The following is a 14,859-nucleotide window of genomic DNA, read 5'->3' on the forward strand; positions in this document are numbered from 1 at the left end:
AAGTAATACCACCCTACAGCATTCTTCATCCAGATCGATACAAGAAGTCTTTGCATAAACCGTTGTACTTCCAGTCTTATTACCTTAAACTCTCACATTTGTCCTGCCTTTTTCTTTACTTTCCCTGTTTTATTTTCCCAACCATTCCCCAACCTCAGAAGCTTATTCCTTCTTTTAATTTACTTAAAGCTAACAGTCCACTTCTCTTCACCTCCCCTGGTTTTCTTTCGAATGTCTTTGTTTCAATGATCATGTCTGTGCGGGCACTGTGAACCAGCTCCTTCACGAATACAAGCGATTTTTTACACTGCTACATGTACCACGTGAATAACAAATACAATTTTAGCATTTACCTGAGTCGTTCCAACCACCGACAAGGAAGGAAGTTAGTGAAATGTAATTTTATGTTGGAAAAAGCAATTTGACTTTTCGTCTGAATGTGTCTCGTTAAATTACCAGGATTGGCAAGGTGTTTTCGAGGACTTGAAACGTGCTTAAAATACACACACACACGGAAAAGGATGGGAATATCAGGTGGAAAAACAATGGAGAGACGAAAGGCTAACGTGAAATCCGGAATTTATCTGATGGATAGTTCACTGGCAACAGCTAAGATGTGCGGGATCATATCCACTATAAGACTGCATTGTCTATGGGAGGGACAGATAACCATCAGGTGCCTGCAGTCATTTCTTAACTGCCCGATCCATTATCATTCAGTCCAAAGCTTGCAGGGCAGCAGGCAAAACTCATCAGTCTCAGATCTCGGTCACCAGGGAACGGGCCGGACTCTATTATGGCCCCAAACCACCTTTGAACTTGACAATTTAAAGTACTTTGCTGCACTTAATGTAACAACAAACCAATTAAGAAGTAGCACAAAGCCCCCTGATACTTACAATCCAGAAAGTGTGTTGACCACTTTGATTATTTTTCGGAATAAAATTTACTTTGTTCAAACTCTGCTTCTTAAATGCAAGAGTGTGATTGTACACACACACACTTTTCTTTTGTCTCACTGCTATGTCTCCTGTCATTGTAAAGAGTGTTGGTATAAGCAGGTGTGTGTCAGCTGGTGCAGGAAGGGGCAGGTTCCACGCTGCACTGGGGAAACTTTTAACAGGAGATGCCTTCACTTTATTACAGTGACGCTTATTAATAGAAGCGAAAATAAAGGTCGGGCATAGCATCAAATCATTTGGTTACTGCACTGGATTTCCGAGAAAGCAGCTGCCGGAGACAGTATTGGGATGACGCTGGCGAGGGGGAGAGCAGTCTAAGTTGCTGCTCAGAATCATTACCACACGGTAGGTTGCAAAAACAAAAAAAAATCTTCTTTTCTCCTGTGTGTGTGTTTTTTTTATTGTGGTAACTAGGATAAGCTTGGGGTGCCCAGTCACCACGGTAACTGCCAGAAAAATTGTGCTGAAGTTTGAAGGGGTCAGGCGACAGGGTCAACAACTCTGGCCTCTTCCTGCGATAGCTTTGCCACCTAATATCCACGAGTGGCGATGGCAGGCCGAGCCGGGGCTAGCCCTGGGAGGTAAGGCCGCCAGAGCTCTGACAAAAATTGTCTGAGTCAGTTCACGGCCTGGGCTCTCCAGGTGGCCTGTGAAATCGATTTTGACCCCTGTGACCCTGTCTAGCAGAGGAATGGAAGCCAGCATAGCCGGGGATTTAGCTGGGCAAGACAGATTTACATTAAGTATTTGGGGCAGCCTTAAAGCTTCAAGGAGAAAGAGGAAGGTGGGTTCACGTGACCTCGAAAAGTAGGTGCAGCTCCGTCAAGTCCCAGATATTTACAGTGACATTTCGATTTCTGGACAAATAGTACTTTGTGTTTGTCTTTTCATTAAGCCTAAAAGGACAACTATTTTAGTGGGCTTGCAGTCGTTCCGCCCCCCCCCCCCTCCAAAGTACCTGTTTCTGGTCTGGTTTGATGGCCAGTATTGAAGGTGAGCAGTCTTGCTTTGTCTACAATAGAATTAAACAGGATTAAAAGAGCACTGTCTTCATGGGGAATAGATCGTTTAACAAACCTTTTATATCACCATTGTGCAATATCATTGCTGAAAGGGATAATTTTATCATGTACTTTACATGAACAACATTTACTTAAAGAGCCATTTTACACTGTCCAATGTATAAATATATACCATTTTAAAGGAAAATTACCTATAAAACTTTGAATTTAACTTTTCTCAGCCTGAAATGTTTTACCAATTTTTACAAAATATATTTATATTAACACAAAACTATACACACTAATAACTACAAGAGAATATAGGTAACAGCACAGAAGCAGGATATTCAGTCTCTTGCATCTATGGCAGCTCTCTGCAAGAGCAACTCAGCTAGTTACACTCCCTCACCCTTCCGCTGTAAGCAGGCAAATTGTTTCCATACAGGGGTGCTTATCCAATTCCGTCTTAAAAGCTAGGATTGTATCTGCCTCCTCCGTACTCTCAGGTGATGCATTCCAGATCCTCATCATCCGCTGTGTACAAAAGGTTTCCCTCATGCTGCTAATGATTCTTTTGCCATATACTTTAAATCAGTGTCCTCTAGTTCTTGACCAGTTTCTCCCTGTCTGCTCCCTATCTGTGCGGTACGGTGGCACAGTGGTGAGCACTGCTACCTCACAGCGCCAGGGACCCAGATTCGATTCCCAGCTTGGGTCACTGTCTGTGTGGAGTCTGCATGTTCTCCCCGTGTCTGCATGAGTTTACTCCGGGTACTCCGGTTTCCTCCCACAGTCTGAAAAATGTGTTGGTTAGGTGGCCATGCTAAATTCGCCCTCAGTGTACCTGAACAGGCGCCAGAGTGTGGCAACTAGGTGATTTTCACAGTAACTTCATTGCAGTGTTAATGTAAGCCTACTTGTGACAAGGATACTTAAACTGTCTATCTTTACTATGGTGGCACAGTGGTTAGCACTGCTACCTCACAGTGCTAGGGTTCGATTCCAGCCTTGGGTGACCATCTGTGTGGAGTTTGCACATTCTCTCTGAGTCTGCCTGGGTTTCCTCCTGGTGCTCCAGTTTCCTCCCACTCCAAAGATGTGCAGGTTAGGTTAAATGGCCATGCTAAATTTGACCTTAGTGTCCCAAGATATGTAGGTTAGATGGATTAGCCATGGTAAATGTATAGGGGGGATAAGATCCTGGGTAAGATACTCTGTCAGAGAGTCAGTGCAGACTCAATGGGCCAAATGGCCTCCTTCTGCACTGTCAGGATTCTATGATTCTATGACTAGCTATCCTCATAACTGGTTTCGAGGATGAGGGACTTTATTCTTGTAAATCCTCTCTGCACTCTCACCAAAGTCTCCTGTCCTTTCAAAATTGTGGTGCCCAGAACTGGACACGGTGCTCTAGTTGAGGCTGAACCAATGTTTTTTAAAGGTTCATCATAGCATTTGTGCTTTTATACACTATGCTTCTACTTACAAAGCCTAGAATCCCATATGCCTTTTTAATGACAATCTTAAGCTGCCCTGCCATCTTCAATGATTTGTGCATATATACCCCCAGGTCAAGAAAGTTTGATATATTTTTCAGTACATGTGTAGCATAATGATTTGTATTTTTTAAAAAAACATTGTTCATTCCTTTAGTAGAACCAGTTCTTTGTCAGCCTTTATTCTAACTTTGATTCTAAAAGGTGGGACTCAAGAAATCTTGATGCCAAAAATTCATTATGTAAGATCTAGTGCAAACTAGAAATATAGCAAATGGTGGCATAATCTGAACTGATTCTGGCTATATTATGGAACGTTCATTCTTTAGAAGCATAATTATAAATAATACTGTAGTCCTGTGTATGCACGGATAGCTGCTTTTAATTTCTTCATGGCCTGTTGGGTAACTGCATTGCCTGACCCTGGCATTGAACCATTCAGGCCAGTAAGCTCCAAACTTTGATTCCTGATTCACTATAAATTATGTAATCTCAACTGGGGTTTTTGGAACAATTAGCCTCCGACCCTTTGGTAACCAAAGGTAAAATCAGCCAGAATTTCCTCTCCTTATTGTTGTCAAATGATTCCTGCTGTAACATGTGTATGTGTACACACTTGTGCTGACGGATTCAGGTTTGCCTGTGATGTCCTGATATTTGAATAGCTGTCAACATTAACTGTTTAGATTTGCACATGAGGATTAACTACTGGGTGAGATACCAGAGCTTCACTAGTGTCCATAGAACTGTACTTGCATGCGTGTTGATCCTGTAAAAATATATAAATATAGCCTGCTCCATCATTCAGTGCAATCATGGCTGATCTTCTACTTCAACACCATTTTCCTGCATTATCCCCGTACCCCTCAATGTTTTTAATATTTCAAAATCTATCAATCCCAGTCTTGAACATACTCAATGACTGGGTCTGCGCAGGCTTGGGCGGCAGAGAATTCCAAAGGTTCATCACCCTCTGAGTGAAGAATTCCTCCTCATCTTAGTTTTAAATGGCCTGCTCCTTATTCTGAGATGGTGCTGTCTGGTTCTAGAACCCTCAACCAAAGGGAAACATACTTCCTCCATCCATCTTGTCAAGCCCTGTAAGAATTTTGTATGCTTGAATGAGATCACCTCTTATTCTTCTAGATTCAAGAGAATAAAGGCACAGTCTATTTAATCTTTCATTATAGGATAATCCCTCCATCTCAGGAATTAATTTAGTGAACCTTCATTTCTCTTTTGGCAAAAATATCTTAAGGAGACCAAAATTGTCTGTGATATTCCAGGTGTGCTCTCACCAAGGCTTTAAGTCATTGCTGTAAGATATCTTTACTTCTATACTCAAATCCTCTTGTAAAAAGGCCGACTATCCATTTACTTTCTTAATTGCTTGCTGTACCTGCATGTTAGCTTTCAGTGACACATGAACAGGGACACCCTTTGAAGTTCAACACTTGCCAGCCTTTCACCATTCACTATCTGTTTTTCCTACCAAAATGGATAACCTCGTATTTCTCCACATTGTATACCATTTGACAAATCTTTGACCACTCGCTTAGTCTCTGCAAAACACCTTGAATCATTTTTGCATTCCTCTCACAAATCACTATTCGACCTAGTTTTGTGTCATCTGCAAATTTGGAAATATCACATTTAACCCTCACATGCAATTCATTAATATAGATTGTGAACATCTGGGACCCAAACACTGATCCTTGTATTACCTCATTAGTCACAGCCTGCCAACCTGAAAATGACCCATTTATTCTTATCCTCTGTTTTCTGTCTGTTTATCAGTTCTCAATCCATGTCAGTGTATTTACCCCAATATCATGTGTTTTAATTTTGTTTACTAACCTCTTGTGTGGGACCTCATCAAAAACTTTCCAAAAGTCTAAATATACCACACCCATTTGTTCCCCCTTATCTATTCTGCTAGTTACATCCTCAAAAAACTTCAACAGGTTTGTTAAACATGATTTCCCCTTCATAAATCCACCCTGACTCTGCAAATCATATCATTATTTTTTAGGTGTTGTGTTATCACATGCTTTATAATAGATTCTAACATTTTCCCTACCACACTTGCCAGGCTAGCAGGTCTGTAGTTTGCTGTTTTCTCTTTCTCTCCTTTCTTAAATCCTGGGATTCCATTTGTCACTTTCCAATCTGCAGGAACCATTCCAGAATTGATATAATTTTGAAAGATGACCAATTATCTCTGCAGGCACCTCTTTCAACACTCAAGCACTGGGGCAACTCCCCAACGCATAAGGGGAACCCCCTCAGTGGAGCTCCCAAGAGGTCCTGCCACTGGCAGTGCCCCCTGAAGTTGCCACCATGGCAGTGCCCAGGCATTGCTGGGCATGTCCTTCTGCTAGGGGTTATATTGACCTGTGTGCCCCCAACGGCTTTCCCTTGACTGCTCTATGTTTGTGAAAAGCGATTGTAACCTTCCCAAGGTGATATCACATTGGCAGGGGGAGTTCCAAAGGTGGGAGATGAAATGGCGAGGAAGCCTGCTAATCATTAAAATGTATAGAGATGGCATTACATCATTACATCACCAGTGAGGGGAGGAGAAAATCAGAAACTGAGATCTCACTGGCAGGATTCTTATTTTTTGATTCGCAATATTTTGAACCCATGTCGCTGTTTGCACTTGCAGAGATTGTGGGTACAAAATCATGGCAAAAATATTAGTTTAGTTACTCTGCTATTTACTTACTTCCCTTATAAATTCTCCTGACTCCACTTGTAATGGACCCACATTTGTTTTTGCTCATTTTTTAAACATACCCATGGAAGCTTTTACAGTCCATTTTATATTTCTCACTAGCTTACTTTCATATACTTTTCCTTTCTCAAGCGTTTTCTTGGTCTTCCCTTGCAGAATTCTGAAATGCTCTCAATCATCAGGCTTAACATTTTTTTGACAATTTTATATGCCTCTTCCTTTGGTCTAATGCAATCCTTGATTTCTTTCATTAGCCACAATTAGAACACATTCTTTGATGGGTTTTTGTGCATTAGAGGAATGTATTTTTGTTGTAAACTATGGCAGGAATTCTGCAACCACACCTGTGACTGGGATTCTCCAGTCCAACTATTGTGAACAGAGATTTGGCTGAGTGCCAAATTCTCTCTTCTTGCTGGCAGCCGTGGTGGGGCAAATGACATCAGAGAATCCTGACTTATGTATTAGTTCTTGAAATGTTAGCCATTGCCTGTCTAATATCATAGTTTTTAACATAGTTTCCCCATCTACAATACCCAGTTTGCCATTCATACCTTCTTAGTTTCTTTTGTTTAAATTTAAGACCCTAGGTACCGATTGAACTTTTGAACTCTTGCAAATTTCATGTAAAATTCTATCATATTATGGTCACTCTTTCCTAAAGGCTTCTTTACATCAAGGTTGTTAATTAGTCATTTTTCATTGCACAATAATTGTAAGAAAAAGAGAGAGTGGAAGGTGAGAAAATGGAAGCCGGGGTGGTTGGACTATGCTTTACATTTGTAGGCCATTACATGGTTGTCAATATGGTAAGTTATATAATGATTACTGCCGATTTTGTACTACAGATTGAGATATAATACTGAAAGATGAAAAGTAGTATATTGAATCATTCTTCATTATTCAGGAATTTAGATGCTCTTCATAAATAATATTTTCTTGAATCTTATCTAATGAAATAAGTGCTACCAGACTAAAACTCGGTAACATTGCAAGCATACGGCTTCCTTAATTTGGCACTTTGGTTTATTTATGAGTTTTATGAATGTTAATTTAACTGTCTGTTCTAAATTTTATCTTTTAGTGTGGAGATAAATGTTCATTCTATCTTCCTGATCTATTTATCAAAGCTGATTTGACATTATGAACTTGATAGGCCAGTTACATTGCAGTTTCTAAATTGGTATGAGACAATTTTTGCATTTATCTGATGTATCAACAATAATACAACTCTGTTTTGAGCCCACCAGTTTGAAGCCATCTCATATAAAGGTTATGAGCTCCACTGATGGCTTTAAGAATAGTTGAGGCTTCGAGACAAAAATGTTTAAACCCTGGATGTTCTTGCATTAGCCAGCCTGAGCTTAGGTAGTGATAGGAGTGCTCCAATTAGAATTGCCTCAGCCTCCTTGTACTCGAAAGGGGAAAACGTAGACCAATTTCTCACTGTTGATTGCTCTCCCGTGACATATGCTGAGAATGCTGGCATCAGTTGAGGACAGACAGGATTGACTGTGAAGCATCAACAACAGCAACTTGTATTTATATGGCACCTTGGAAGCAGTGAAATATTCCTAAATGATTCATAGGAGCCTTACCAAACAACATTTGACACAGAGCCACAAAAGGAGAGATTAGGGCAAATGATCAAAAGCTTTGTCAGAGAGATAAGTTTTAAGGAGCATCTTAAAGGAAGAGAGGTGGAGAGTCTTGATGTTAATTAGAATAAGGCAGCAGAATTTCATGATCTCAGTTTTATGCAGGGTAGGAGGTGGGATTCTGGCCAAGAGTTTATTGGAATACTCAAGTCTGGAGGTAAACAAAGGCACGTATGAGGGTTAAAGCAACAGATGAGCCAGGGATGGAGATGATATTATGGAGGTGTAAATAGACAACCTTAGTGATGGCATGGGCATGTGATTGGAAACTCAGTATGTCATCCAGTTGAATAATCTGTCATTGTTCACTATAGAGGCCCACAAAGAATTATGGGCAATTGGGTAATGTTCTGCTTGGTGACTGGTGGCTGTAGAAGTTCAGAAAGGAGGGTAGAAATTTGTCAAAGAAAAAGCAACAAGAACACATCATAATAATTCATCTGATTAAAGGTAACCTCTGGTGAGTGATGTCGACATAATATAATGATTGTATTGAATTACCTTTCATGTTGGTAGATATCTACACTACAAATAAATAATTCAAACTAAGCATTTTATTATTGAACAAAATTAACTCCATATCTGATCTATAAACAATGCATGGCAGGGAAATAATTTAATGCGCAGTTTATTAATAATAATTTATGGAATAACATTTGAGTTATCAGCTCACTTATGCATCTACTGTTATCTATTTGCAACATGTTAACTATAATAAAAAAAACCCCTTCATTTTCTCTTTATATTTTATTTAGTACCTTGGCATCTGTTGCAAAGTTACAGCTTTACTCGATTGAGACTGAGTCAGTTGAGTTACTGACTGTTGTTATGACATTTGCCCTACAGGCATATGGAGTGAAAACTGATATTTTCATATCCATAATATTTCACTAAACTTAATGTGATATATAAACTCTGAGATTAAGTTACAACCTTTGTTCCCTTCTCTAGTATCTGCCACTGTGTTTGTGTATAGTGCATCTAATAATGTTTTTAAAAATATAAGCTTGTTTGAAAGTTCTGAGATGTATTGTCATTTTTGATGCTTTACAAGCAGTACAAATGTTCATCATAGATGTCATTGACCTCCTTGTGGAATCTTCATGCATGTGAAGGTACGATCGTATAAAGTATTCAGGTCATATAAAAAAGTTCTCTGCTGCACACCATTAAACTGTGGACAGACTCACTGGCCCGAAAGTACCACTTGGATTGATCATCCAGAAACGACTATACTGCACAAAGTTGAATGGCCTGTAACTACTAGATTGCACAATACTAACCAACCAGGAACTACTCCACTGCTGTCAGAATGACAAACGTCTGTGTAACTGCTATTTGTTTGTTCCTTTCTTTCCCCAGCTCTAATAAAGCTTCATATTAAGAACATACCTATTGCCTGTGGGGTCATTCATTTTTAAAATTACATTCTCACAGAATATACATTGAACATATACACTTAGCATAATGAACTGGCTTATATTGCTTAAAGGGCAAAAGACAGTCAGAATTCTGTAATAGAAAACAGATGCTGCGAGAAATTCACCAATGCGAAAAGTAAAGACAGTAAATATCATTTCAAATGTGTACCCTTTGTGAGATTGCAAGATGCATTTTGTCCAACGGCAAATGACTTGTCAGTGCAGGTTCTTTTAATATACTCCTTTGAAGCAGTGCTGTTCCCATAGGATAGTGGATACAGTGTTAACCCGAGCCTTACAAAAAGCAATTGGACAAATACTTGAAGGAGAAAACATTGCAGGGATATGAGGAAGGATCGGGGTGTGGGACAAACTGGCTTGTTCTTTGAAAGAGCCAGCCCAGACTTGATGAGCCGAATAATCTCCTCCTGTGCTGTTCTGTTCTAAGTTTCTATGACTCTTGTCTGATGAAGGACATTCTCTGTGGAGATAAAGAAATGGGAAAGGAAGTTAGTATTTCAATTTGAATTGCGTTAGTTAGACCAAAAGGCTAATTTCCATGTGTCTCTACATCTCCTATGGATCAATATTTCTGGTGGTATAGGATTTCCAAGTGATATTATATTTTCCAGGGTGGTATTGGTTTTAACCATTCCAGCAGTGGCGAGGAATTGTTCTATTCCCAGAAGAACAGCCATACTCATGTAAAAGTACATTTAACTCCGGTATTCCATCAGTGTTGAACATTGAATTGAATTGAAAATTACAAGATATGACTTGTAAAAGATTGATGCACAACATGAAATATGATTCAGCCTCAATGAACAAAATACATCAAATACCAAATGTGATTAACCATTGGCCAAAATGGGCTGGATTGGTACATCTTATGGTACATACCATTAGTTAGACATTTCAATATTTGTTTTGCACCCTAACTTGCTGTAAGTATAAGCTGATGATGATGTGATGGGGCAATGGGTCACTTTAGACTTACTGAATGGTGGGACCAAATTAAATCAATGAGATTTAAGAATTGAGAATTGAACAGAGAAGCAACTGAAACGAGTGTGTTAGACAAGTCAGGTACAGAAGGAAAAATATGAAAGGGGACAAAAGATTGGATTAAGAGAGAGATAAAAATGAGAAAAGAAAAGTAAGGATTTAAAAAAAAAGATGCTTTAAAACCTACAACAATTCACTATCTTAAGAATTGACACTCCACAGTTTAAGTTGCTGATTTTCTGGGCCAGAGTGGTTAATTGTCAGTCATGAACAACTATCACATTGTTAAAAGAGTACATGCACTATTAATTTGTGTGTTTAGTGGCTAATTAATATTCAAATCTAGCAGGTTATTAAAAGTGACCAGGAGGTTCAAGCAAGATGTGGTTTGTGCAAAGCTAATGGTGGAACAGTCATCCAGCAGCTTGTGGCAATTTGTGACTAACAGGGTATCTTTTCCTTGACACAGGTTGCAGAACCATTTATAATAACAAGTGGCATTAAGATTACCATTATCACAACAGCAAATTTTGACCCTGGATATTTACAATAATAATATTGGTCACCACTGCTTGACCTATTCTGGATAGTAAAACATTTTGGTTACTGTCATGTAACTATTATTAATATTGGCTTTTATTTGGATAACATCTTTTTAAAGTTTATTTATTAGTCACAAATAAGACTTACATTAACACTGCAATGAAGTTACTGTGAAGTTCCCCAAGTCACCACATTCTGGCACCTGTTTGAGTCAATGCACCTAACCAGCACATCTTTCAGACTGTGAGAGGAAACCAGAGCACCCAGAGGAAACCCACACAGATACAGGGAGAACGTGCAAACTCCACACAGACAGTGACCCAAGCCGGGAATCGAACCTTAGCCCCTGGTGCTGTGAGGCAGCAGTGCTAATCACTGTGCCACCGTTATTCTGCTGGCAATTAACCAGAAAATAAATCACCCCCTGGGTTGCTTCAGACTTCCAACCAATCCCCTCCGCTAACATCTCTGATGTATCAGACCTTGCCAAAGTAATATATGACCTGCATTTTTGATGTTTAATGTCTTTCTTTCTTTGCTCGTGTCTTAAGTGTGAATGTACTGATTGTTGTCCATGAAGCAAACTTCTAGTGTGACCTGCTGCTACTTTTTCCATCACTCTAAATGGCACAAGCGATAACTTCACATTAAACTTGTATTGATAGATTGTTAATGAAAATCTAGTGATGTAAACTAGCAGAGATCTGTGCTCTGGGAGAAAAAAAAATTCAAGTGGTTTGATAAGTGTCAGGAGTATCCATTAATGGCTTTAGTGTGAGACTGCTGCTGGTATCGGGCAACTTCAGCTGATCAAAGCATTAGACTTTAATCAGCTCGCGCCCCATTCCGCCATTGAAGGAGCATGATTGCACAATATAGCCACACTAATTATCAAAGTATTAATATTCATGAATTACATAATGCTTAAGGGATGAGTTTTTTGAATGGATTATGAAAATTTAATACAGATTCCACTAAAACTAGAAATTAGAGATGTAATGCAAAATTTTACATAACTTATACACAATTTTCCTCTTCTTGGTACATGTATTCATCAGAACCTTTTCATTAAGGAGCGTGCAAATAACCTCTCCAAATGCCTATTTATACAGACTGCACTAAGATTTATAAAGGAAAGATGAGGAAAAGCAGTAGAAACCAAATGTTACAATTTCAAAAGTGCAGGAACAGAGACTTGGGAGCCCTCGAAGAGCTGATAATCAGCTCAGAAATCCTTCCCCCCACTATTCCCCAAAGGGGGCAACAAACAGTGTGGCTGTGAAGATATGCCAACAACAACAACATTTCTATGGTATGTGCATCTGCAAATGCTTTAAATAAAGGTAAAAGGAAAATAAATTGCTTAGTATATGCTCATACTTTGATATTTTTCAAGGCAGATATTTGTACCTGCAATTTCTCCCACTGGTAGTGAAAAAATTACAATGGGAAGTTAATCAGCTTTGAGATAGATTCAGACCAAGAGTGGTGATCACCATAACCCAATAGGTATGATTAAGTAATCAACTTTATCAAGTTCATTTGCTTCACATGCCTCCAGATTGTCATGGGTCTGAGTATAAAGAATAATTTTGGGCAAATGCAAGGCTTTGAAACTTGGATGGTTTACTGTGGAAAGGGACATCTACTTCATCCATGCTTACATTCAAATTAGCCATATTTGTGTGGCCAAATTGTATACAAAATAATGGCACACCACCAATGCTCAAAAAGACTCAAAATGTTATCAAGCATCTCTTATATGTCATCTATGACTGCAGCAATTGTATGTCTTCCCTCCTGCTTTTGGCTGACATGAAGGGCACATAACCATCCTATCTTTCATCACTATGTCTTCTCTGTGGCTCACCTTTGGGAGATCTTCAATCTAGTTTGTTCCTTTATTCCTGAAAAGAGCCAGCACACTTCCAGTAATGATTGTTCTTCTCATTTCCATATTGTCACTACTGGAATACCTAAAGTTCCCTATCCAACCTCTATTAGATACTATCAGCAGATGTGAGGTGAATTTTGATGTCTTTGATGTCACCAGCATCCTCAATTCCATGTCTATTCTTGCTTTGTCAGCCATCTTATCTGATGCCATTATGGATGAACCTTAACTTTCTCTTCAGTTGAACATTAGGCAAACCATGGCACCCTACCTTGTTTCCACATCATTGCTTCTCTCCCTCTGCCCCTTCCCAGTTGCTCACACTGGTTGTGAACCACTGGTTCGGCTTCCATATTTGACCTATTGCTGAGTTTAAAATTCCAGATCTCATCAATTACAAAAATTGTATATTGTCCACCTTCCCACTATCCAACCTTCATTGCCACTGAAACCATGCCGTCATTACTTTAAGACTTGTATTTCTGGCTACTTTCCTGCATTTCCCCTTACAACTCCAAGTTAATATGGAGAGTTTGTCTTACACTAAGTTGTGATTCCCCATAATCCTCATTACAGTTAACTTACATTAGCATCTTGTCTTCCAAAGCACCAAATTTAAAATCCTTGTTTTTGTTTACAAATGCCATACTCTACCCCTGAGATCTATGTTCTAGCCCACATAGAATCCCTACAGTTCAGAAAAAGGCCATCTGGCCCATTGAGTCCGCAACAACTCTCCAAAAGAGCATTCCACCCAGGCATTCCCCTCTGCACTATCCCTGTAACCCCGTGCCTTTACCATGGCTAATCTACCTAACCTACACATTTTTGGATACTAAGGGGCAATTTAGCATGGCCATTCCACCTAAACTATATCTTTGGACTTTGCACAGTCCTCTGATTTTAGTAAATCTTGTCCGTTTTGTGTTTCTCTTTTGATGCCAGACCTTTCAGCCATCTATGCACTTATCCGCTTGAATTCCCTTCCTAAACCTTTTTGCTTCATTACTTCCCTCTTTGTCTTTAAAAAACCCTGCAGGCTTATGTTTTCACCTATACTTTAGGGAAAATTGTTCTAAGTCACCTGCCAATTGATCGATGAGAAGCACCTTGGGGTGCTTAATTACATAGAGGTGTTACACAAAGGCAAGCTATGAGAGTCATAGAGGTTTACAGCATGGAAACAGGCCCTTCGGCCCAACTTGCCCATTCCGCCCTTTTTTTTTAAAACCCCAAAGCCAATCCCAATTGCCCGCATTTGGCCCATATCCCTCCATACCCATCGTACCCATGTAACTGTCTAAATGCTTTTTAAAAGACAAAATTGTACCCGCCTCTGCTACTACGTCTGGCAGTTTGTTCCAGACACTCACCATCCTCTGTGTGAAAAAATTGCCCCTCTGGACACTTTTGTATCTCTCCCCTCTCACCTTAAACCTATGCCCTCTAGTTTTAGACTCCACTACCTTTGGGAAAATATATTGACTATCTAGCTGATCTATGTCCCTCATTATTTTATAGACTTTTATAAGATCACCCCTCAGCCTCCTACGCTCCAGAGAAAAAAGTCCCAGTCTATCCAGCCTCTCCTTATAACTCAATCCATCAAGTCCCGGTAGCATCCTAGTAAATCCTTTCTGCATTCTTTCTAGTTTAATAATATCCTTTCTATAATAGGGTGACCAGAATTGCACACAGTATTCCAAGTGTGGCCTTACCAATGTCTTGTACAACTTCAACAAGACATTCCAACTCCTGTATTCAATGTTCTGACCGATGAAACCAAGCATGCCGAATGCTTTCTTCACCACTCTGTCCACCTGTGACTCCACTTTCAAGGAGCTATGAACATGTACCCCTAGATCTCTTTGTTCTGTAACTCTCCCCAATGCCCTACCATTAACTGAGTAAGTCCTGCCCTGATTCAATCTACCAAAATGCATCACTTTGCATTTGTGTAAATTAAACTCCATCTGCCATTCGTTAGCCCACTGGCCCAATTGATCAAGATCCCGTTACAATTGGAGGTAAGTTTCTTCACTGTCCACTATGTCACCAATCTTAGTGTCATCTACAAACTTACTAACCATGCCTCCTATATTCTCATCCAAATCATTAATTTAAATGACAAATAACAGTGGA

The 14,859-nt window shown here is 39.5% G+C and overlaps 1 long non-coding RNA gene across 1 annotated transcript in view; it reads left to right on the forward strand.

The window, feature by feature from the left end:
* The first annotated feature begins 1,152 nt into the window (after positions 1–1,152).
* LOC144483380 (uncharacterized) overlaps positions 1,153–14,859 on the forward strand; it is a 61,568-nt gene continuing 47,861 nt past the window's right edge. Inside the window, exon 1 of the long non-coding RNA XR_013495993.1 lies at positions 1,153–1,307. This is a non-coding gene — a long non-coding RNA (uncharacterized LOC144483380). The remainder of the gene's footprint in view (positions 1,308–14,859) is intronic.

Source organism: Mustelus asterias, chromosome 3 (genome assembly GCF_964213995.1).
Source record: "Mustelus asterias chromosome 3, sMusAst1.hap1.1, whole genome shotgun sequence".
Taxonomy (NCBI): domain Eukaryota; kingdom Metazoa; phylum Chordata; class Chondrichthyes; order Carcharhiniformes; family Triakidae; genus Mustelus; species Mustelus asterias.